The 26,339-nt window shown below is 44.2% G+C and overlaps 1 protein-coding gene across 1 annotated transcript in view; it reads right to left on the bottom strand.

The window, feature by feature from the left end:
- Positions 1-19,354, bottom strand: part of PDS5B (PDS5 cohesin associated factor B) — a 75,346-nt gene extending 55,992 nt beyond the window's left edge. Inside the window, exon 1 of the mRNA XM_026675010.2 lies at positions 19,113-19,354. The gene's annotated coding sequence lies outside the window, so the exon portion shown is untranslated. The remainder of the gene's footprint in view (positions 1-19,112) is intronic.
- Positions 19,355-26,339: the final 6,985 nt, after the last annotated feature.

The following is a 26,339-nucleotide window of genomic DNA, read 5'->3' as shown; positions in this document are numbered from 1 at the left end:
TAGAGCTCAGTCTGCCAGTATATAAAAGCCGGCCCCTTGCTGGCTCCCCCAGCTTTAGGCGAAGGTACGTGACAGATGTCGAGTGTCTATGGAAGCAAAAAAAAAAAACACCAAAACAATTAGAAAACAACCCCTCCCTCAATATCCAAAACCAGACAAACTGGGGGGGGGGGGGTGGACTCCCTTGCAGCATAGATAGAAAGGGCATTCTCAGGTAATTATACCAACGCCCATTTTCATCAATGCTGCATTGAGAGTCCAGGATGGGACATACCAAAGCCTGCATGTCCTCGGGAGGGATCTTGTCCGGTTAGCTTACTCCGCTTGTCAAATGACCCTCTGAAGTACCCATTTGCCAAATGCTGCATCTGCTGAAGCAAATGAGTCCAGACGATAATGTCGTATGAAAGGAGACTGAGTTGTCCAGGTAGCCGCCCTACAGATACCTGTGAGAGATGCCTGTGTAGACCAAGTGGCCGAAGTAGCAGCGCTTCTGATGGAGTGCACAGTCAGATTTCTGGGTATCAGAAAGGACAAAGTCAGGTAGGCCTTGGAAATACATGCCCTGATCCACGAACGAGGCCTCAGTCTTCCAAAAAACAGCTGTGTGTTTGATGTAGATGCGAAGAGCTCTTCTTACATCCAACGTATGCCACTTATGTTCCAACTTGTGGGTTGGGTTGGGACAGAAATCAGGTAACACAATTTCTTCGGCCCAATGGAACCAGGTATTGATTTTGGGGGGAAAAGTAGGATCTAAACGTAAGACCACCCTGTTCTCATGAAAAGTACAGAGGTCCTGTCTGAGAGTGCCGCCAGTTCTGACACTGGGCTGAAGTAATAGTCACTAGAAAGGCCACCTTGAAGGTCATGAACTGAAGCGACATCGATCTGAGTGGTTCGAAAGGAGACCTCGTAAGGAAGCACCTTAGGAAGCACCCACATGGAGTATCTGTGAACCACCGGGGGACGGAGATTAGAGGCCCCTCTTAAAAACCTATGCATGCATGGGACAGGGAAGAGAAATTTTCCCAGTGCAGAACTGATGACAGAGCTGCCACCTGGCAGCGGAGGGTGTTGGGCGAGAACCCCTTATCTAGTCCTTCTTAAAGGAATAGCAATACATCTGCTACTGATGCTGAGGTGAGAATGTGGTTCTCTCTCAAGCACCAATTGCAGAAAACCTTCCATGTGGCATCATAAACACATATTGTGGAAGGTTTACGGGAAGCCTGAATAGTGTGAATAACCCTATCGGGAAGGCTAGAGTTTCTCAAATGTTGCCACTCAAGTGCCAGACAGTCAAGTGGAACCACTGAGGGTCCGGGTGCATCAAGGCCCCCGATGAAGGGAGATCCTGTGGGCCGGGATCCTGTGGGCTCGGTTACAGATAAGTTCACCAGGGTCTCCTGGGCCAACATCTTCCGAATGACTTCTGGAATGATAGGAAGAGGGGGAAAGGCGTAGAGGAGACCTGGGGGCCATCTGCTCTGAAAGGCATTGGTCCCCTCCACTCACCTGAGCGTTCAGGGGAGTGGTGAAAAGGTCTACTGAGGGAGCCCCAAATCTGAGAGAGATCCCTGAACAGAGAGGGATGGAGACTCCACTCTGAGTGGTCGACTGTGCTCCAACTCAGCCAGTCGGCCTGAGAGTTGTCAACCTCTGAAATGTGATCCGCCCTGATGGATAACAAGTGTCTCCGCCCACCACCCTAGGCACTTGGCTTCCCTCATCAGAGCTCTGGATCTCGTCCCTCCCTGAGGGTTGACGTGTGCCTTTGCAGGCACGTTGTCTGTCATCACCAACACATGTGCCCCTGCCACCCTGGCTCGGAAATGTTTCAATGCCAGGAAGATGGCCCTGAGTTCTAACCAGTTTATTGGGCAAGTCTTGTCTACTTGAAACCACCTCCCTTGGGTCATCTGACCAGCCAAATGGGCCCCCCAGCACTGGGGACTGGCATCTGTAGTGAGCAGGATTCTGTCTGGTTCCTTAAACAGATGTCCTCTCCAGAGAGCCAGGGATTGCCACCCACCGGAACAAGAGAAGAATCTGTGCTGGGACCTGCACTCTGGAAGAAGAGTGACTGGTTCCTGCTCATTGATAAGGTAGCAGGAACCATTTAAGGGCCTGGGAATGCAGCCTTGCCCAAGGGATGATGCCAATACAGAATGGGCGTTGGTTCTTACCTGATACACTTCTTCTCGTAGAAATGCGTAGAGCATCCATAGAATGGGAAGTGCTCTAGTCTCGCGTTACACAGGCTGAGCTGTAATTAAGGGAACGCCCTCTTCCTCCACGTGGCATCTCCTTGCGTTCCCCTCCCAGTTTAGCGAAAAGAGAGGACAAACTAAGCCTCTAACTCAATTAACAATTCAACTCTGAACAATAGTAATAATAATAAATCATTGGCCGAAACAGGATTCCCTACCAGACGGAGAGAAAAGGGTGGGGATGGATGCTCTACGCATTTCTACGAGAAGAAGCGTATCAGGTAAGAACCAACGCCCATTCTCCGTAGAAATGCTACGAGCATCCATAGAATGGGACATACCAAAGCATGTGTGTCCTACGGGTGGGAGTCCGTCTGGGTCGGAATCTCCTCTGACTCTCTCGCCACCTGCTGAAGGACTCGTCTACCAAAAGATGCCTCAGCTGAAGCGTAAGTGTCAATCCTATAGTGTCTAATGAAAGGAGATGGGGAAGCCCAGGTGGCCGCCCTACATATGTCATTAATAGAAGCCTGAGTGGCCCAGGCTACCGAAGTAGCCGCACTCCTGGTAGAGTGAGCAGTGATTCCACGAGGGACCGGTAAGGCTTGAGTTAAATAGGCCTTAGATATGGTAGCTCTGATCCATCGTCCTACAGTAGACGGGGAGACTTTGCAACCCAGCGTCTTCGTTTGAAAGGAAATGAAAAGCGACTCAGATTTTCTAATGGGCTGAGTACGATGGATGTAGATGCGGAGGGCTCTGCGCACATCAAGGGTGTGCCATTGCCGTTCCCTCTCCCGTACAGGTTTCGGGCAAAAGTTAGGCAGGACCAATTCCTGTGCTCTGTGAAAGGCCGAATTAACCTTTGGCATAAATACGGGGTCAGGTCTTAGAATCACCCGATCAGGATGGAAGATACACAGGTCTTTTCTGACGGATAGAGCTGCAATTTCAGATATCCTTCTTGCAGAAGTAATGGCCACTAAAAACACCGTTTTAAAGGTGAGGAACTGAAGCGAGGTCTCCCTGAGAGGCTCGAAGGGAGGTTTAGTTAACGCCAACAAGACTTTATTAAGGTCCCAGGTAGGGTATCTGTGGACCATTGGGGGGCGCAGATTGGAGGCTCCTCTGAGAAAGGCCTTGATACGAGGATGGTGGGAGAGCGGCACAGACAAGTCACCAGATATAACCGTTGAAAGAGCCGAGACTTGGCGTCTCAGAGTGTTTGGAGAGAGACCTTTGTCTAGACCGTCTTGCAAGAAGGCTAGAACTTGCGCCACGGAAGGAGAGAGCGGATCGATAGCAGATAAGCGGCACCATTTGTAGAAAGCATTCCAGGTTGCATTATAAATGCGAGTGGTGGAAGGACGCCTAGCTGCCAAGATGGTAGCGATAACTTGAGGCGAAAAACCCTCTGCCTTTAGCTTTTCCCGCTCAACCTCCAAACGGCTAGCTGAAGCCACTGTGGATCTGGATGGAGGAGAGGGCCCTGAGACAGTGAGACTTTGTCCGCCGGAATCCTCCAAGGAGGGGCCACCGACAGGTCGCGAAGGTCCGCGAACCACGGTCTCCTGGGCCAATATGGCGCTACGAGGAGAACCTCCGCCTTTTCCAGAACCAATTTCCGAACCACTTTGGGGATTAGCGGAAGAGGAGGGAAGGCATAGAGAAGGCCGGGAGGCCAGGGGCAACGGAGGGCATCGAAATTCTCTGCTCTGTTGGTTGGGTAGCGGGAGAAGAACCTTGGCGTCTGAGCGTTGCACGGAGAAGCAAAGAGGTCTACTAGAGGCTGGCCGAAGATGGTCGTCGCCTCCTTGAATAGAAGAGGATGAAGGCGCCATTCCGCTTGGTCCAGCACGGTTCTGCTGAGCCAATCCGCGTGCACGTTCGAGGCTCCCGAGATGTGATCCGCTTTGATGGACAGAAGATGTTTTTCTGCCCAGCGACAAAGACGTTCGGCTTCCCTCATCAGCCGAAGAGAGTGAGTGCCCCCTTGGCGATTGATGTGTGCCTTGGTTGTAGTGTTGTCGGTGAGAATCAACACGTGTCTTTGCTGTACCTGAGGAAGGAAGGCCTTCAGAGCCAAGTACACTGCGTGAAGCTCCAACCAATTTATGCTGCATCGCTGCTCGGTGACGGACCAAACGCCCTGAGCCGAGAGGGAGTGAAGGTGCGCTCCCCATCCTAAGAGACTGGCATCCGTGGTGAGTGTGACTCTTGGAGGATCTTTGAACAGATGGCCGCTGTTGATGGAAGGCCTCGTCCACCATAGAAGGGAGGTGAGTACTCATGGAGGGACCTGGACCATGGTGTTGGAGTTGCTTCACCCGGAGCGTTGGTATGGCAGGAGGAACCACTGCAGAGACCTAGAATGCAAGCGTGCCCAAGGAATAATGGAAATGCAGGAAACAAGTTTACCCAATAGCTTGGATAAATTAAGTAACGATACCCTGGGAGACTGCCTGATGGCCCTGATGGAGGTTTGGATGCTAATAAACCTATCCTGGGAAAGGAAAACTCTTTCCCTAACCGAATCGATGATGGTTCCCAAATGGGCTATCCGAGTGGCAGGAGTAAGTTGACTCTTTTCCCAGTTTACCAGGAAGCCGTGAGCCTGCAACACCGAAAGGGTGGTGTTAGTGTCATGTGAGGCCTGGGTTTGATTGGGTGACACCACTAAAATATCATCAAGGTAACAATGAATTTGGATTGGGACGTGTCTGAGGTGAGCCGCTAGAGCTGCTAGTACCTTAGTAAAGGTTCTTGGGGCCGAAACCAACCCAAAGGGCAGAGCTACATATTGAAAATGCTGATGATCATAACAAAACCTCAAGAATTTGGAGTGTGCTGGAAGAATAGGAACATGGAGGTAGGCCTCGGATAGATCTATTGAGGTCATCCAGTCCCCCTTTCTAATACCCTGCAGGATGGACTGGAGGGTATGCATCTTAAATTTGTGTCTAACAATGAAGCGATTGAGTCTTTTCAAATCCAGAATGGGCCTCCAGCCTCCCGAATGCTTAGGGACTAAAAAGAGAAGGGAATAGAATCCCTGTCCTTGCTCCGAGGCAGGTACAGGCTGGATGGCCCTAATGTCAGTTAGGTGCTGGATAGCTGAGGACATAAGCGCCCGCTTAGCCGGGTCTCTGGATAGGGGAGAAACCATAAAATGATTCGGAGGGGAAGAATGAAATTGAAGGGAGAGGCCAAATTTAACAGTGTCTCTCACCCAAGCATGCTGCCCATTGGTTAGCAAAGTGCCTAAGGCGACCGCCAATGGGAAAGGAGCCGAAAAGGCTATCTGGGTCTACGGGACGTCCTGCTTCCTGAACCCCTGAAGGGCCTCCTGTAATTTCCCCCTCTCCTGCCCCTATCACTTGAGTCCCCTCTATCCTGATAGGCTGGGCGAAAGGACTGAGAGGCCTGATACCTGGGGGTGAAGGGCTGCTGGAAGGAGGGACGAAAGGAGCCCCTCCGAAAGGGATGGGAACCTCTGGCATCTGGTCTACGCAAGATGGATGGGAGAAACTTCTTTTTATTGTGTGTTTCTAGAAGCAAAGGTTCTAGGGCGGGGCCAAAAAGTTTCCCCCCCGAAATGGGTGCTGATGCCAGTTTTGACTTATTTTTCACATCGGCATGCCATTGCCGGAGCCAGAGTAGCCGACGAGCAGCCACGTGAGAGGAAATGGCCCGTGCTGAGAATTTTACTGAATGAAACGTGGCGTCAGCTGCAAATTCCGCCGCGGCTGTAAGTTTGGCGATGTCCTGCTGGGCTCTTGTGTTAGAGGCCGGGACATGTTGCTTGAGCTGCTTAAGCCACCTAATAGAGGAGCGGGTGAAAAAGGAGGCTGCTGTGGCCGATCTTATGGCCCAGGCGTCTGATTGGTGCGCCCGCCGAAGCGCCAGCTCTGCACGTTTATCCTCCGGTTTGAGTGCCTCTAGGGAGTCAGTGGGATTGGAAGAAGAAGAAGCCAATCTGATGATAGGGTCGTCAACCTCCGGAGTAGCCAGCATTGCTGAAAATTCCGGGTCGAGGTTGAACAACCTTTTGTCCTGATTAGAAGGGGCAGGAGAAGGACCAGTCGACGCCAGCTGTCTAGCTACTAGGTCGGCAAATATCGGGGGGAATAACTTCAGCCTCTACAATGGGATGACTGAAAACAGCATCTTCATGACCCCCTGGGGTAGCAGGAGGTGGCTCAGAGGTGGGTTGGGGAAGAAGACCTGAGATATTTTTGGCTTTGAACAACAAAGATTTAAATAACTGGGGCTTGAACAGACCCACTATGTTTGGTTGTTCAGGGGAAATGCCCTCGTCCTCTGACATTTCCCCCTCCATAGGATCCCCCTCAAACATAGGTTCGGAGTACTGAAATGACCCCCTATCGGAGTCCTCTTCATCCCCGAAGGACTGAAAGTCCCCTTCCTCTTCTACCAGGGCTTCCTCACCCTCCAGGCACGGAACGTCCAATGGGAGAGGTACCTGACCCTGTGGAGATGTAGATTCCGTGATGGGTGCGAGCATGGGTGCCTGTGCAGGCGGCGCTCTCTGAGCCTCCGGTCTGGACATCTGCTGCATGCCCTCGGCAATCCCCTGCCGGATGGTGAGTTGTATCCACTCCTTGATGCTGTCAGGGATGACAGAAGAGGCCGGATCTTCACTTCGTAGGCCCGCTGCAGTGGGTGTAAAAGTTGCTTCGGGGACACGAGGAGACTGAAGACTTCGAGTAGAGCTGCACCTGGATGGGGAAGACTGCCCCGGCAGGGGGGGCTGAACAGTAAGAGAGGGAGAGGCAATGGCTACAGAAGGTGAACCCTTGGAGCGTTTACTGAACTCCTTCTCCAGAGCCTTATGATGACGCAAGGCGTCCCTCTGGGAGGCACTGGAGGAATCCTTGTCCCTTGTGCGTAAATAGTGGGTTTTGGATTTGGCCTTTAAGGAAGGCCCACTAGGATTGCGCTCTGCCATGATATAGAAGTAAAAAGGAGAAGGAGGTGCTTTATGTGCTGAGGAGTCCGGCCTATCACCTAGGTCGGTTTTCCTAAGTTGGGTCACGTCCTCCTTTTTGGAAAGGAAAAGGAGAAATTCCTCCTAAATAACTACCTCTAAAAAGAGGGGAATAAAACAAGAAAAATGTTTAATTCTAACCTAACTTATAATAATAATTTTTAATTCTTTAATTTTTTAATTTTAATTTTTACTATTATTATTATTTATTTTCAGTTTATTTATTTATTTATTTGAAAAAAAAAATATGGGGCAGACCCCAGGTAGTAAACAGGAAAAACAAAAACTTACTGTAAAACTAAATAACTAGAAAATGTACAAGGAAGCCAAATACAACGCTGAGGCCAATACACATAGAAAGGAAAAAAACTTTTTTTAGTCCTCTTTACGCACACACACAGGAAAAAGATCACTGCACCAGTAAATCTTAGAGAGGAAAAAAACAAGGCCTCCAAGGGCAGCCTCCCAGCGAACTTGGAAGGTTTCTGCCAGGGTCTCTGGGTTAATTGCGGGCAATAACACAGCAGCACTAATCGAGGTAGAGAAAAGACAAGCAAAGGGGAATAACTGGGCCCGGAGCCACGGTATTCCCTACAATACAGAGCCCACGCGGCCTAGTAATCACGCTGAAGGCTCTGAAAAAAACACCACGCAACTTTATGCTTATTCAAAATGGCGCCGATCACGAGGCGCGCCTAAAATGGCCGCCCGCAATGGCACCAGCAGCCAAGAGACACACCAGCCCTTAAAAGAAGGAAAGAAGTCAGAAGGGCCGGGGGAAGAAGCGACGCTTCCTCCGATAGCGTTGGGGGGGAAGACGCAACGATCGGAAAGATAAGCACCCAGAAAGGAAAAAAAACGGCTGGTTTACAGAAACGCAGCCTCGGAGCGGCAGAGAAAGGAGGGGGGTGGGGGGGCAAAGCTCCAACTCCCCCTAGCTCTCCCCTGAGAGCGAGAATACTCGCTAGAAAGTTAAATTTAGATAACCCAGATAGCACAAGGAACAAGGATTAATGAGAAAAATTAGATCCAACCTGAAAACACGCTATAATGAGCAACAAGGAATCCTGAAACGGCCAAGGAATATAATTAGCTGCCTGTTCGATCGAAGGCTGAGCTAAACTGGGAGGGGAACACAAGGAGATGCCACGTGGAGGAGGAGGGCGTTCCCTTAATTACAGCTCAGCCTGTGTAACGCGAGACTAGAGCACTTCCCATTCTATGGATGCTCGTAGCATTTCTACGGAGAAAATCATGTTCCCGAGAAGTCTGGAAACATGAGACAAAGGGACTGCATGTTGGCCTTGAATCTGAAGGATCATCTCGATGAGGCTTTCTCCTTGATCTGGGGAGAGGGAAACCTCACAGAGATGTATCGATGATTGTGTCCAAATGGAGTAACCTGGTCATGGGAGAGATATGACTTTTCTTGAAGTTGATCGAAAAGCCGTGGTCCTGTAGAAACTGCAACGTACTGTGGAGGTCTCGCTGTGCACACTGGAGTGACATCAACTGAATCAAGATGTCGTCCAGGTAACATTGAAGTCTCACAGGAACTGACCAAAGCGAAGCCACCAAAGCTGCCAGCACCTTGATGAAGACTCTGGGAGCCGATGAAAGCCCAAAGGGAAGGGCCCAGTATTGAAAATGCTTGTTCTAGTAACAAAAACAAAGAAATTGGTGGTGATAGTGCCAGATGGGGATATGGAGATAAACCTCCGTGAGGTCAGAGGAAGAGAAGTGGTCGCCCTCCCAAAAGCTGTCTAGGATCGAATGCAATGTCTACATTTTAAAACGCCTATACGGGATAAACTTGTTCAAAAACTTGAGGTTGAGAATGGCTCCCCTTGGGGACCACGAAGAAACTAGAGTAAAACCCAAGGCCTTGTTGATCTGCTGGGACCGGTTGTACGGCCCTTATGTCCACGAGATGTTGAATGGCCGATTCCACAAGGGCCCATTTGGCACTAGCCTGAGAAATGGGACATCTCACAAAAAAACATGGGGGGGGGGGGAATTCCAGTTGCAGACCTGACTTCACCGTATTAAGTACCCAGGGGTCCAATGTAGACTCCTCCCATCTGGAGGCAAAGAATGCCAAACGGTCTCCGATGGGGGGAGAATGGGCATTTATTTGGAGCATCGGAAGGAACAGCCTCCTCCTCCTCAAAAGGGCTGTTTACTCGTAGGTTGTTGCTGCCTGCCCTCCACCTCTGGTCATTGTTCCTGGCGCTGAGGGAACGACCTCTGGTTATGGGAGAAGTGAGATGTAGACTTGGCCCGGAAGGAGGAGGGACAGAAGTATGGAGTTGGACGATAATCTGCCCTCTTTCCCATTGAAGAAAGGACCTTTCTCTTGTCCCTGGTCTTGACCAGGTACGGGTCCAGGGCCTCTCCGAAGAGCTTCTCTCCAGTGCAAGAAGCCGATGCCAACTTCCATTTTCGGCAGGAGTCAGGCTACCAATTTCGCAGCGAGAGGAGCTGTCTTGAAGTCACTGAGGAGGCCATGGCTCTAGAGGCAAACTTGGCAGAATTTAAAGTGGCGTGTACTATAAATTCAGCCGCTGCAATAATGTTCAGAACCTGGTGCGATCTGAAGTCAGTTGGCGGAAAGCAATCTTGTAATTGATGCAGCCAGTGGAGAGAGGCCCTAGTGAAAAAAGACGCTGCTGTCGGAGGCCCAGATTGCCCAGGCCACGGCCTGGTGGGTACGCTTGAGCGTTTGTTCCGACTTCCTACCTTCCGCCTTGAGCACATCCTCTGGTTCAGTGGGAGTGCTGGAAGAAGAAAACGACGCTACCACTGGGACATCCACAGAGGGCATTAGCCAATGAAAGGACCCACATTATAAAATCGCCTGGCGTGGGACGAAGGTCGGGGCCCAGCAGCAGGGAAGGCCCCCTGCTCTTTAACCAGGTCCAGGAACAACAGAGGAGATGGGGGATCCTCAGAATGTATCAGTGGTTTGGAGAAGAGGGAATCCCCAGGACCAGATGAATCCCCTTGGGGTTCAGGAGCCACCTCTTCTGGGGTCAATTGGGTGGTGACCAAGGCTTTTTGAAGGAGGGGCTTAAATAAAGCTGGCTTGAACACAGCTGTAGAAGGGGGCTGCTCAAAGCGAACCCCCTCTTCCTCAGACATGTTAGGGTTTATGATCTCCCCGTCTTCTTCCTTGGGTCCTGAGGTTCTACAACGCTCCAAGGGATTGGTGTAACCTCTATCATCATAGTTCCCCCAGTCAGACTGGGTGGAGGGACCACTAAGCTCCTGATGCCTGGCATATCCTTTATGTAGAAGGGGAGCCTCTTGGGAATAAGCTGGGAATAAGCCCCTCCCTAAAGGACAAAGAAGCTGCTGGAAGCCTTCTGCTAGGCCCTCCTGATGGCTAGAGACCATATCTCTAGTATCACTAAGCCCGCTGCCAGAGGGGGGATCAACTGGGTGTAGACCTGCCGCTGAAGGAGTAAAGGTAGCTTCAGGTCTAGGCCTATGGGCATCCTGGGAGACCTGCCTAAAATTAGGCCCAGATCTACTTAAATCTTGGGGATAAAATTCTTTCTCTACTCTTTCAGGGGACCAGGCATGGAGATAAGTAGAGGTGCTAGCTTCAGCCTCCCCTTCCCTGGGACCAACTCTTGGGCTAACCTGCAGATCTAATGGGTGAGAAGCCTGTTGTAAACGATCTCTCATTTGCTCCAGGATTTTTTGAAATTGCCTTTCCTTCTCTTCTCTGCCCTGAGTTCAGCCTTGGAAGTTTTCTTGGGCGCCAGTGCCTTGACCCTGATTTTTGCAGCAGCCTCTCTCTGAGCAGACTAGCCTCTCTGCCTCTTTCTCTTTCGGGCCCTGATCTTCTAGGACCGAGAGTTCTGCGTTGGCCCTGTCTGACTCCATGCTGGACATAGGAAGGACACAAGAGGTGCTGGAAGCAACCCTTGTTTATGTACCTCCTATCCTGGGCCAGGCACTTGGAAACAGTAAAAAGTTCTTCTTAGGAGAGTTCTTGAAGAAGGCCCAATTCAAAATGGACACCCTCCAAATGCGCAGTGGCTGATCCTCACAAAATGGCCACCCACATGTGTGTGAACCCCAGGAGGAAAACCACAAGGCTGCAATGGCTCCTTAGGCTATAGAGAGCCCCGAGCCAGACAGGAAAAAAACGAGCTTTCTACTTTCTGCCTCTCTCCAATTAGCTGAGAGGCACTGCGATCGATTGCTGTAGCTTCTGAGTCAAGCGGCCGGCAAATTAGTTGTGAACAACTGCGTGGAAGGATTCTAATCGCTTCCCTCGCCTGCAGCCTTTCGACGGCAGTGCTGAGTCCTTGGTGCTGCAGGAGAGCAGATGCCCGCTCTCCACGTGTATTGCTCTACCAGAGCCGTGGGAGCAGTTTTTTAAAAGATCTTTTTTCCTGTTGTTGCTGAATGTGTGAAATATCCAACACTGCTTCCTAGACACGAGCTGAATCCATGGAGCTGAGTCGAAGCTGGGGGAGCTACCAAGGGACCCGCTTTTATATACTGGCAGACTCAGCTCTATGATGTCATGGGGAGGAGTCTTGTTAGGGATATACACCCTAGCAGAATCTGCACGGCAGTCAGGCAGGCAGGCAAATATGTGAGACAAACGTTTTTGTAGCTTACACTCAGTAAAACAGATACACTGTGCTAGTTAAATAGTTTATTCCAGCAAGATTTTTAGCTTAGTCAAAAACAGTCCATATATCATACACTAGTTCAGTCCGTCCGGAGATTATTCAGTTGCAAAGTCCAGTGTCGAAAAAGAGGTCAGTAAACTTACAAATATCAGTCCAGTAATATATCTCTTCGCAGTAGAGATATGAAGAAGTAAAACCTCCTTTCTTCCTTCAGCAACAGCAAAGAACACGCAGTTATCACACCATCAATCCATCATCGTCAGCAAGCAATCCAGTAAGCCAGCAGTCAATCAAGTTCTCTTGCTCCCTCTTATGGAGATTTACAGCCGCACCCAAAATTACATGCTTTGCAGTTTAAAGTGACACACACTTAAACTCACTATCATAGTTTATATATATTATTTTACCCAAACTACGTTAGGTAACCATGTTATTCCTAACAAGTCTACCCATCCTGGACTTTCGATGCAGCATTAATGAGAACATGTTGTCCTAGCTGGGGACAGTTGGTAACAGGGGCATGTCCTCACAGATTTGACAGATCCAATCCAATTAGCTAGCAAGACAAGGTCAACCCAATCCTGGATGCTATATCCACCACAAAAGAGAATGAAAGACTTTCTTCCATGAAATTCATTATTATAAAATATGAAAATGGGCATTAATTTGGACTGAATAAATACAAGGAGGACTAAAAGATAACTACAGCAGGTGGAGGTACTAGTCTTGCTTGAAACACAGAGTAAAGGCATTTAGTTGGCCAATGAGAAACAAAATGGTGGATTAATATAGGTTTTCTATGATACAGGAAGGCTATTCTAATATTCTTACATCTCCAGGAAACAGCTGTTCCCTAACAGTGCTAGTCAATAGCATCTGGGACACTGGTATGCTGCTATCAAAACATGACTTCAATTTAACTATCACTGCTGAGGAATAAGCTAAATGAACATGGAAACAAGAAACCAGAATTCTTTTGCACTTTGATTTGTTGGGACTGAGCTGCAGTAACATATAGTCTATTTCTTCCTGCTAGTCTTCCTACTAATCACTGCCACTAGTTCTAACAGCCAAGATTTTTTTAAGTTAGCAATCTACTCTTCAAAATTTGGCTTTGCTGTATAGTTAACCAGCATCTGTCTTCTTAGAGTTTCTGCTCATTTTATCTTTGTCAGTTGGGTAGTGCTTTATTTGAATAGACTTTTAAGCAAGACATAATATCTTTTCCAGCCTACTTGACTCCATTATTGATAATTTTAGGAAAACATTTGCTGTAACTATAAATGAACTTCCTTGATAATTTTCCAGTCAATTAAATGTTCACTGGTGTTATGGCCAGTTTCTAAGCAGTCTGATTTCATCTTACAACAAATCCTGGACATAATTTATGATTAAATAATATCCTGTTAGATCTAATCTACATATATTTATTGTATCTCTGTAGAAATGTATAGAATCCTTATATTTACATTTCTCAGGCAATTTCATAGTCAGTCTCTTACTTTTCTACTTCCATCATCTTTAGCACTTCTTTACTAAATTGCACTTGTATCATGGTGATAACATTAACACAACCCTATTCAATTCTTAACAGTTTATTATTATAATCCCAATAGACAACCTATGACCCATTGGGTCATCTTTTGAGAGAAAGGTAGTGCATCTGATGTGATCAGAATGAACATTAAAATTTCCCATCCAATTCTTGTTCTCTCCTCACTTCCCTACAATATTTGATGTCATCTCTTGATCATCATATCCCCCCTATCTTGACATAATTAGGCTGATATTTTTTAACCCCAATGCTGGATGTTGCTGTCATCATTGCATAAGAATAACTATATTATACAACTATGGGGATGCCACAGTGGAAATGTTGGAATAAAACTGGTCTGAATATGGTAGAAACTTCTATTTAAAAAGAGTAATGAGTTTTAATAGTATATAATGTGTTATCTTAGCTTCAGAAGTCCCTATTTTCCTATTCTGACTTTTACCACCAGGATTTAGAAACCTATTCCTTTCTAAACATAAGTATCCCTGTAATTTTGATTTTAGACTATAACGTATATTATACACACACACTCTCTCTCATGGGTTTAAGTCCAAATAAAGTTAATGGGGCTAACTTCAGACTAGATATGAACAGAATCCTAAATTCATTGTGCTTCTCAATCTTAGACTTGCTATCAGTTTCTCAGAACTAACCTACTTCTATTTATCTAATCTTATTCAAAGCCAATTTAATGTCCTTCAAATATGTATTTTCTTTCTAGCTGGACATTCTTCAACTCTAATAATTTCCACCAAGTCAAGTTATAAGTTGCTTTATAATTTTGTTTTTATTTCAAGTCCAAGGTATCATTAAAATTCATAATGAATAATTAATACTTTATAAAACATTTTAATTTCTTAGTACCGTTTCTTTCTCTCTCATCACTTTCTGACAAACACATCATTATGAAGCCAATGCATTTTTTGTGTGTGTCTATGCATGCATGCACGCTTACCTTGAGGCTTTTTAAAAATATTGTATTGTAATGATGTTTTTCCAAACTTCATCACAAAGACCAATTTCACTGTATTAAAGACTGGGGAATCTGCCATTCTTCAGATGTTGCTGAATCCCAGTCCCAGTGTTACTGGAGAACAACATCTAGAAAACTACAGATTTCCCAACCATAACTGTCGTCTTACTTTAACCAAATTCAGTAGCATATCTTATACATCTCATAATGCTGCTATACATCATCATAAATAAGTCTATAATTAATGCAACCTATAATTAATCTTAATATAATTAAACTGATCTTCTACTTTGAGGCTCATATCAGTCATTACAAGAACTCACTATCAGAAAAGTTATAAAGTCACAAACAAATCTAACACTTCTTTTATATTTTTTATCCTTTATAATTAGATACATTTAAAACAAACAAGTACAAAGCTATACTGTACTATTTTAAGTTTCAATAAGCAACAATTGCCAAAAGAAAAATCCATAAGTTAACAGCAATACTGGTGATCTTTGACTTACAACAATTCCCTTAATGACTTTTGGAGTTACAGCGGCACTTTAAAGTGATTAATGACCATTTCTCATATTTATTTTATGCAGGTGACCATGCAGCATCCCCATGGTCATATGGCCAAGATTCAGATGCTTAGCAACTGACTCATGTGTATGACAGTTGCAGTGTCTCAGGGTTATGATCACCTTTTTCAACCCTCTGGCAAGCAAAGATAATGCAAAAGCCAGATTCACTTAACTGTGTTACTAACTTCACAACTACAGTGATTCACTTAACCACTTTGCAAGAAATGTCATAAAATAGGGCAAAACTCATTTAACAACTGTCTTGTTTAGCAACATAAATTTGGGGCTAATTGTGATTGTAAGTCGAGGGCTACCTATATAGAGGAAGTGCAGTGAAAATGGCAAGAATTTGGTACTGTATACCAAAAAGTAAAGTGTTTTCAAATGCAGATTTTTTTTCAAACATTCTCTTTGCAGTATGTTTAAATTTGAAAACACTCTTTTATCTGTGACTGTCATAAAAGTCAATACAGGATTTTGGCTATGGCAACGAGTACTTTGCACTATTAAATCTAGTGTGCTAGCTGCATCTCTTCCTGAGTTGCTTAGATTTGGCAACAGTTATCCAGGTTTAAATTACAATCTGTCTCAGCTACTAGAACTTCCTACATTTGGAGCTACCCTTGAAAAATATTTGGATGTTGCTGTTGGTACAAAATGTGGCAGCTAGTCCACCAATTAGTGATTATACTAAGAACATAGTTTTCTGATTATGTTGAGACCAACAGATTATAATATCTCTTGGCTGCTATTTGTATTTAATTTTTTTTTTTGCATTGTGTTTCAATTGGTTTAATTGTTTTTATAATTGTTCACTGCCCAGACACATTCAAGCATAAATACCAATAATGGTATCAATCAATAAGGTTCTGATCAAATAGACAGGCTGATAATTGTTTACTAGACACAATTTAAATTACTGGAATTAACCATTATCACTCTAAACTGTTTAGAGTTTGATTATTTTACAGAATACTTCCCCTATTACAAATCTGTCTGCTTATTAAGATCTCCAGGAGAGCTCTTTTGGTAATACCTCCCTTGCCAGGTGTCTGTTTTCTGCCATGCTTTGTTCCTTACTCTCAGATTTGGTCTTCATTCTTTCGGGATTTAGAAGATGTAAACATGCATCTTTTTTACCAGGTTTTTAATTATAATACTACTTAGTTTTTATTTTTAAAATTAGTATTAATCTATTTTTTTATTTTTTTACATTCTGCCTTTAAATTATTTTAATTTAAAGCATAACAAATGTATTTGATCAGGAAAAATTATGATTAAAGTTATATCTCTTTAACAGAATATCATAATAAAATGCATTATAGGTAAATTCTCTACACTTAGAAATGTATGTATTTGCATACCATCACATTTTGTTTTCTCATGTAAACAAAATTTCAACCACTATCACTTGATATTTTTACTGAAAATATGAAAATAGTAAATTATTCTATTCTTACTAGTTAAGAAAAGAAACTAGAAAAAAACTTATGGTAATTCAATTAGATTTCTTCAGTACAGTTCAAGCAAGTAACATTATGAGAAAAAAGAAGCATGTAAAATTTATAAATAATACAGTCAGAACTAATTACAAAACAATCAACAACCAGACTATATTCAGAAAGGAAACTATTATATTTCTAGCTTCAAGGCTTTAGCAAAAGCATTTTCTTAAAGATTTTTCCTCTCTTTTTCAAAATAAATACATAATGAGACTTCAATAAAATAACAGGTTAACAGCAAAAAAAAAAAGGTAGACTGGACAACTCAAAACTAATCTTATCAGCAATTAAGAATATATTACAATTTCTTGGACAACAAGGATTTATGGAAAGTCCTGGAAAGTGAATGCCATACAACCACTACTAAAAAGCTTTCTTGTTGCAAGAGAGAGAAAAGCTCCATTCAAAAGCTCCACAACTGCAATTTCAATTCTGTTGTATTTTCTCTGCCAGGCTGATACAACAATTTTTACTATCATAACAAACCATATCTGTTCACATATGTATACCAGAAAGGGAAGAAGCAATATTCTCCTTCACAGGTAATCAAGGAAATGCGGGATGTATGTACAGTTCATTCTATAAAGATTTCTACAAAACTTAAAAGATTTTGTAAGCTTTCAAAATAAATAATTATCCTAAATTCTGAGGAATTTTGAAATCATGTATTAATATATAATTTTCACTATAAATTATTACTAGGTAATTAGCATAAAAGGCTACACTGAATAGATGGGGATTAAATTCTCCCAGAGGTCACATTTCATCTTCAAACCTGCAGATACACAACATACAGGCAGTCCTCATCACAACTGAGACCAAAATTTCTATTGCTAAAGCAAGATATTTGTTAAATGAGTTTTGCCTCATTTTACAATCTTTTTGCCACAATTGTTAAGTGAATCACAGTTAGTAACACAGTTGGTAAATGAACCTAGATTCTCCATTGATTTTGCTTGTCATAAGGTCACAAAAGGTGATCATATGATCCCGGGACACTGCAATTGTCATAAATATAAGTTAGTTGCCAAGCGTCTGAATTTTGATCACATGACCACAGGGATGCTGGAACACTCGTAATCATGAAAAACAGTCATAGTCACTTTTTTAGGTGCCACTGTAATTTCGAACAGTCACTAAACGAACCATGGTAAGTGGAGCACCACCTGTATAGGTCCTCAATAACATGTACACAAATTACACAGATACTATGGACAGAGAGAAAACCCATTTAACCACCAATCAATTTATCATGTAGGTAACTACCCTCATGGGTACACGCAACTGTAAATATAATGAACATATGGTGTCAAAAAATACAGGAACTATTCTAAGCACCTTAACAGAACAGCAAAGTAGGCAGAAAATGCACTAACTTTGCGTTAACAAGATGTGACTCTATATTATACATCTCTGAATACTTCTTAGATTCCCCACAAGCTCCCAATTCTTCAAACTGAATTCCATTACTTTCAACCACACCTCCAGGAATCGGCATCACTAATTTTACTTAGTAAAGCCACCAATTTGCCTCTCTCCATAAACAATGAAAAGGGATCGTGAAAGACTCAGATTTATTTATTTTTTAAAAAAACCTTCCTCTTTCAAAGAAAAGCCCTCTAGAATGCTTTTATCGCAAATGCTTAACATGCCGATTTCTCTCCCCCTCCCTCACCCCACCCCCAAAAAGTGTGGAGGCCTTGCTTAATAATTGAGCCAACTCCCAAACCGCTACATTAAAAAACCCAGGAGAAAGATTGGGGTGTTTATTATATGTTCGGCGACCACTTTCCCCGCCTTTCCCGTTGCCGCTTCCTCCGCGAGTATAGAAAGAGATGCCCCCAATGCTTTTGGCAACTTGAGAGAGTATGAAACGGGAACGGGGGAGCGGCTAAGTCTCGGGAGCCCCCTTTTCCTCCCTCGTCTCCGACAGGCCCCAGCCAATGGCAGCCGGCAAGGGGTAGAGCTGGGGCAGGGTCCCTGCGCGAGGAACTAGGCCAACTGGGACGGGCAAGGCTCCAGGGTTGTCCGAGCCATTCAAGTCTTTTGCAGAAAAAGCGGCTCCAGGGGCGGGCGGGCTGGCAGGGCGGGCGGGTGGAACCGAAGGGAGGCCGACTGCAGTAGCGCCACATTTGAGGGAAAGGAAGCGTCTGCTGCTGCTGCTGCCGCCGCCTCCTGTCGCGGCCGCTGCTGCTCCACCTCCTCCTCCTCCTGTCTTCCTTTAAGGAGGCTTCAAACGGAGACCCCTCGAGGACCAAGATACAGCGCCCGCGGGAGGAGAGAGAGACACCCCTGGATTTTCCGAAGGAAAAGAAGGCGCTTCGGACAAGGTCAAGCCCCCCCCCCCCGTTGCTTCTCGCCCGCCGCCGCTCAGAACAAGCCCGCACACAAACACCCACAATCGCACAGCGGAGGAAAGGGCGGCAAGTTCAACATGCTCACTACGGCTGAGCGAGGCAGGGATGGCGGCGTAGAAAGGAACGGCGTGAGGGGAATATCGGGAGGCGAGGGGGGAGGGAATCACTCGGGCCACAATCCGCCTCGCTTTCCGGATGCCTGAACAAGCCGAGAGGCAAAAGAGGAGGCGGGGACGTGCAGGGGGCTCCTGCCCGAAGAGCCTCTTCGCCCTTCCACCCTTACCTTTCCGTGGTTGACTGCCGCCGTCGCCTTTTCTGCTTCTTCCACGAGCGGAGACGAGGCACAGCGAGCCCCCTATGCTCCTCTCCGGCCCGCCGCGTTAGGCTAGGCTAGGCTGGAGCAGCAGCCGCTACCGCCGTCGCTCGCCAACGCAGCCAATCGCCTTCCGCAGCTCACCGCGGTCCCCCCCTTTCCGTCAGCTTCAAAATGGCGGCAACGAGTCCTCCGTTCCGCGAGACCCCGCCACCGAGCGGCTGGGAGAGGCCGCCCTCAAAGTAAGGTAGCAGCGACCCCTGCAGGATCCGAGGGAAAAATTAAAAGGCGCAAAAGAGCGGGGAGATAAAAGAATGCATACGACCCACCTCGCCCCAAGCCTCCGCCATAAAATAGCGGGAGAGTTTTTCTTTCCTCCTTCCGAGTGAGAGTAAATAGTGCTACAAAGGTAGTATTGCACAATAGTACTTTGTAGCGCACGGAAAACTTTAGGACTGGGTTTGTTGCCCCGCAGAACAGGGTCTGAGAGTTAATAGGAAATGGGTGGACAAAGAAGAAACCGGAGTATCAAACTTTTAGGACATTCCGCAACATCATTCGGTTCTCAGTAATCTGATTTGGAAATCAATCTTGCTCCTTACCACGCGGGTTACTCCCTGAGGCATAAGATTGAAGCTCTATAGGTGTTTTTCCTTGGGAGTAAAATGTTTACTATGGTAATACTTGAATAGATACCACTCGGAGGAAGGAAAAGACCTGTTCCTCTACTCCGAAAATTCAGGACACAAAATAATAGTTTTAAGTTAATTTATCCGTGGAACCGACTTTTAAGGAAGGTGAAAGTTGAGATGGAGGCTAGACAGGCACCTGTCAAAGATGTTTTAATCTGAATTCTTGAAGGAGTAGAACATTTAACAAAGACTTCATGGCGTCTTTTCATTCTAAGGAGGAGTATATTAAATATTTGCTGAATAAACATGTTAACTATGTTTAAATTAATTTCATATCAATGAAATATTTGTAAACCACCCAGAGTTGTTGTGAATTTGGAGGCATGTAAATTTAATTAATAATGACAACTTGTAAATACAAGTGGAATGTGGTACCAATTACCACCCACATTGACAAAATCTGTCAGTCAATTGCAAAACACCCTTTACTAGGAAGTTTCCAATACCTTTAACATCATCAGTGTCTATTCTTCTTGGGAAAAGATTAAATAGAGCAGGAGTGTCAAATTCAATTTCATTGAGGGCCACATCAGGGTTGTGTTTGACCTGGGGGGGCGTGGAGCGTGGCCAGGGTGGGTGTGGCCAGCTCCACATGTGTCGGGGCACCTGTGGTGGCCAAGTGCAAAGGCAGGACTTCCCTCCCTCTCATTATAATCTCCCTCCCTTTTCTTTTTCCTTCCCTCTTCATTCAGCTTTCTTTTTCCTTCCTTGCTCTCCTCCCATCTTTCCTTCTTTTTCTTTTCTCTTTCTTTTTCCCTTTCTCCTTTCCTATCCCTTCTTGGATGCTCAAATGCAAAAGGGAAAACATTTCTCCTTTTGTTTTTAGTTCAGCCTCCTACAGTCCTTTGCCAATGAAAATGGAGCTTGGGGGCCCGCATGTGGCCCTCCCAAGCTCCATTTTCACTGGCAGACCCACCGCGGGCTGATCCTTCACTGTTTCCAGGACGGTCCCCCGGGTCAGATCTAAGCATCCCGTGGGCCTGATTCGGCCCGCTGGCTTTGAGTTTGACACCCCTGAAATAGAGGGTAATTTATTTAAAATATTTGTACAGCTGCCTAACTAAAAATACAACTCTCTGGGCAGTTCAGAAAAACAATAAAATCCAGAACTATAAAAACCATAAAGCCAAAACAAAAACCAGCATCTCAGTCCTCTCCTTGGGATGCCAGCAACCAACATCAAATATCTTCATACATGGCAAAAGCCCAATTGACATGTATAAAATGTTCAGTCATAGGTGATTTCAAGTGTTCTGGAAATTGAGTGTCTTCTGATGTCAGAATAGCTTGTCTGAGGTTTCTGGAATGTTCTATAACAGAACATTTTAAACATCCCTGCAGCTCAAAAGTACAAGTGTACCTTTTGCCAGGTACAAAACTTGAAAAGAGCACAACCTAACCTAAAGGAAATGAGTAACATGAATTTTTGATATCTTCTTACAGACTATATTACGGAAAGGAAATGAGTGCTAGATACAATAAGTAGAAATATATGTTAGGCTAATAGTGCATCGTGAGTTTTTCTGGAAACCATACAAACAAGCTCAACTATTTCAATTTACTTTTCAGAAATTAATGACAGAATAAATTTTCTCATATAGGTATCATTACAAGAGTTGTGCAGCACTTCAGATTTGACCTGCATAATCTGCTTTTGAGCTTGCTAGAGAAGAAATGTCATATTTGTTGACAACATATTAAAGTAGCAGCTGCCTAATTTGGGAAAGAGGCCACTGCTTTTAAAAGATTGTCCTTAGGGGATATGTGGGTAGTCCTTGACTTATGAACGGTTGTTTAATGACTATTCAAAGTTACAATGTCCTCGGAAAGGTGCTTCATGGCCGATAAAGTTCTTCTAGCCATTGTAACATGTTGTGCCTTCCCAGCCCCTCAGGCACGTGACAGGATTTTGGGTGCTTGGCAACCACATATTTATGGCTGGTTGCAGCATCCCAGTCACATGACCGATATTCACAATGTTTTGACTAAACGGCCATTCAAGGTAATTAATTTGGTTAATGACTATGTCAGGTGTCAAACTTAATAGTGTCACATGATATATCATGACTTTTTTGCCTTTGCGGAGCTGGGGTGGGCGTGGCCTGCACGTGATATATCTGGCCCGTGGGCCACCAGTTTGATAGGCCTGGACTACGTGATTCCTTTAATGACTGCCATAAAAACACTAAAAAGATTGGATCCGGTTAGATTGACTTATGATGAAAATTCTGGTCCCAATGTCACAACTCTGAACTAGCTGTTCTCACACTCTAGAATGCATTTGAAATACTTAATCTGAAATGCTGGTCTGCCCGAATAACTGTATCAGAGTACAGGTAGCTTCATTTAGTGCCCATCCATTTAGCAAACATTCAATATTATAGCAGCATTGAACAAGTGATGGCTATGATCAGTCCTGGCCATCCCAGCAGCCGTGTGGTCATGAAATTGCAATTTGGGGCATTTGGCAACTGGCTTGTGTTTACAATAGTTGCAGCATCACATAGTCACATATTCATAATTGTTGACATTCCCTGCTGGCAAAATCAATGGGGAAGCCTGCAGGGAAGATCACAAGTTGCTTGGATAAGTCTTCCCCATCCATGCACCATTCGTGTACCCTCCCCATTCACAGCAGCCATTCCATTACCTGCCATGATCACCCTGCACCTCCCTGACCATCCATGTACCCCATTGTTTCCTCTCCCACTGGTCAGCAACCACTTATCTACTTGGCAGCCTGATTGTGAGACACCGAGGACTTGCAACTTCCTGCCTGTTTCCCCACTGATTTTGGTTGTTGGAAGCTAGCAGGAAGTTGTGATGAGGTACTCACTTAACAAGCCATGATCCACCTTCCTTGCTTAATGATGGCAATAAGAACTGCAGATACAATTACTTGGTATCATGTTTTAAAACTATTTGTTTAGCAAAAGAAATTCTGGTTCCAATTGCTGTTGTAACTCAAGGACTACCTGTTGCATATCAGCTTGAAGATGGGGAATATCTGACAGATGGTGATTTTGTCTTATTTGCACACTTTTCAAGGAGTCTAAATGATACTTTACTTTTTGTCAGTACAATATCAACTCTGCTTTCTTCTCATTTTTTTATCAGAAAAAAATGATTGTACAATGCACATGATTTTTACATTGGTAGTACTAGAAAACTTCAATTTAAAAATGCCCTTACTCCAGGCACATTACTTCAGGCAAACATAGGCATGATGGAAATGAGAATTCAATATATGTAATCATGTCTTAATCTGCAGAGGGTCAGACTGGGAAGAATTCAATTATGTAAAAAACAAAATCTTGCACACTAAGCTTTTAAAAAATGATAAATAAGGAAAAGACATAATAAAAATAGGAAATTTGTACTTTAAAATTAATGGGCTATTATGTTTAATACATTCATATTTCAAAATGACTTAGTATATATAATGACAGTTTGCTATTTGATCTTTTTAAAAAACATTTGGGATTGAAATAAGAATAAATTGCTTACATCCATCAGAAACTATATGTCTCACATTTTGTGATAAACATGCCCATTTGTTAAAAGCTGTGATCTCCAACATTTTTATATAACAATTTGTGAAAATGTATTCTATCCACTTTCAATTCTGAAATTTTGGTCACAGAATTTTCTAAGCTTCACATAGGTCCTGGATTTTCCTTATTTATTACAACTCTTTATTGTATATGTTGGTAGAACCCACACGTAGCTTGGAAAATATTCCATGCCAAAAATATGTGGAATTCATAAAATCCAGGTTACAGTGAATGTATATTTTACATAATTGCTATATTAGGCAAATAAAGCATAAGGGTTTGATAAGAACAAGTGTGATTTGGGTATACCTTCTGTTAGACAAATTTTATTATTGCATTTCTTTTTTTTTCTTTTAAACCACCACTTTTATTAACTGATAGAAATAGTACAAATTTTCAATTCAGCTGTAATTTTATTATTGCATTTCTTTAGGATCAGGATATCTAATTTTCTTGTAAGTTTTATTGCAGGTATATTTGTAATGTAATTCTTTATCATTGCAAGCATCTTAGCATTTCATTCTGACTTAGATCTTAAACATATTTTCTTGGGAGCAAAAAGCTATTAATTTGGCGATGTTTGCTCCCAAGAAAGATGATATGCATAAAGTACCATAGTTAGATTTAGGACTTTTTACAAGAGCACTTGTTGTTTTTAATGCCTGAAAATAATGTCTACTTCCAAGTGAGCTAAATCCAACTAAAATATAATGAGTTTAATGGCACATTCCCCAATAAATGTACATAAAATGATGTAGAGTGGTATTCTCTTCTGAAAGCACCACTTTTTTGCAGATGATAGGACTGTAATTCACAAGGATTCATGGAATTACAGTTCCAACATATCTGGAGAATACCAGGTTGGAGAAAGTTACCTTAATGACATTAAAATATTATTAAAGAAACTGGTATAAAAATGAGCAAGCTATGCACATCAGTGGAATAATATATCATTCGGTGAATGTTTCTGTATAGCAGTTGTGATACTATTTACAATACCCCTTTCCCTCAGTACTTAGCAAACAGACATTCATCTTCTTCTGTGAAAAATTAACCACTAGACTCTAGACCAGGGGTGTCAAGCTCAGGGTGCTTAAATCCGCCCCGTGGGACCAGCCTGGAAATATCAAGGGACCGGCCTATGATGCCTCTGGAGGCTAAAACGCCCCTCACACCTCATTTTCACTTTCCACGGCCTCTAGCATTCTGCCGGCCAAAATTGGGCCCAAAACAGGTCAAAAAATGACTGAAAAATGGCTCAAAAATGGGCCACACGGCCCATTTTCGGCCGGCAGAGTACTGCAAGAGGCCATGGAAGGCAAAAACGAGGTGCTGGGGGGCCGCTTGCAGACCTTCCACCCCGTTTTGTCCGGCAGCGTGCTGCAGGAGGCATCCATCCTGCCCCCCACCCCGCCACCCCTCAGAGGAGAACTACAATGCCAATCCAGCCCTCGAAGAAATCCAGTTTGACACCCCTGCTCTGTCTGGACGATGAAAATAAGTCAGCTTTCACTAGTTCTCCTATTAAAGAAGGTTGCTAATTAAAGCTTTTTAAATTTTATTTTATTTATTTTAGAAAATTTATATTGCTGCCTACTTACCCATGGTGACTCAAGGCAGTTTACACTAATATAAATATAAAAATATCATATAAAAATAAAAATGATAATAAAAGAAAATAATAAAATAATAAAAAATAATAAAATAATAGCCCCTCACCCACTCGCATCCTGGTGACATATTCATACAAGCCATTAATGGATTCCATCTTGCTCTAGGTTCCCCGGGCCCGCTAGCAGAACCAGGTCTTCAGCGCCTTCTGGAAGAGTGTTAGAGTGGAGACCAATCTAATCTCTGGGGGAGGTATGTTCCAGAAAGAGTGAGTCACCATGGAGAAGGCCCTTCTTCTGGGTCCTGCCAGATGTATCTCCCTAGGGCAAGAGTATCAAACTCAAGGCCTGCGACCCAGATCTGGCCTGCAGGGTGCTTAAATTTGGCCTGCGGGGCTGGTCTGGAAATAGTAAAGGACTGGCCTGTGGTGCTAGCAAAAATGGGTGTGTGGGGCGCATGCAGGGGCCCTGCATCCCATTTTGGCCAGCAAAGTGCTACAGGAGGCATCCGTCCCATATCCCCCCCACAGCCGGCTCACGGAGATCTAAAATGCTGATCCAGCCCTTGCAATTGTGTTTTCATTTATCTGATCTGCCATTTATCTAATTGAAGTGCAATTGTGTTCTCACACCTTACCACCCGTACTGCTTAACATTGGAGTTTCCAGCTCCAATCACCATTGGAAAGAAATATTGTAAATACATAGGCAGCAGCCAAGATGAAACTATATACAAACATCCGAAATCGAACATCAACAGAACCATCTCATGGACTCTCATGCTCAATGATAAAGTCACATTATCAAAGTTTTACGAAAGGCCAGCAGAGTTGGAGGTAGTCTTATCTCTGGGATGATTATGCTCCAAAGGGCAGACAGAAAAGGCTCTCTTCCTGGACCCCACCAGAGGGCACTCTGCAATGGAGAAGGCTCATAGCCTGCCTCTCCTGTGCTGGATCTGGTGGGATGATCACATACAACAGGGGGGAAACCTTTCTCAGATAATCCAGTCCCATGCCATAAAGGGCTTTGTACATTTTAAAAAAATTAGTAGCTAACAAAGTAAAGTGTAGCTTACATTTGATTGCCAATGTTTTATTTCAGTTGCTATTTTTTCAAATCCTCCTAATATATGTGCTATAGAGATTATAGATATGATGAAAATATTTGTCTTGTGGTGTACTCCACTCCATAGTCTGAAATATTTGAGTGATTTAATTGTAGAAAATAGAGATGATCCTAAAAGGAACGTAAATACCTTTCACTAACCAAAGTAAGATCATAATTTATAGAATATGATAAAGTTTCCTTTCTAATCTTTTCAACAATGTTTAGAATTATA

Source organism: Notechis scutatus, chromosome 5 (genome assembly GCF_049901735.1).
Source record: "Notechis scutatus isolate UNSWTSFEM ecotype Mainland chromosome 5, rNotScu1.2, whole genome shotgun sequence".
In the NCBI taxonomy this organism is placed as follows: Eukaryota; Metazoa; Chordata; class Lepidosauria; order Squamata; family Elapidae; genus Notechis; species Notechis scutatus.
The sequence above is the reverse complement of the archived record's forward strand: the minus strand, read 5'-3'. Positions and strand labels throughout refer to the sequence as shown.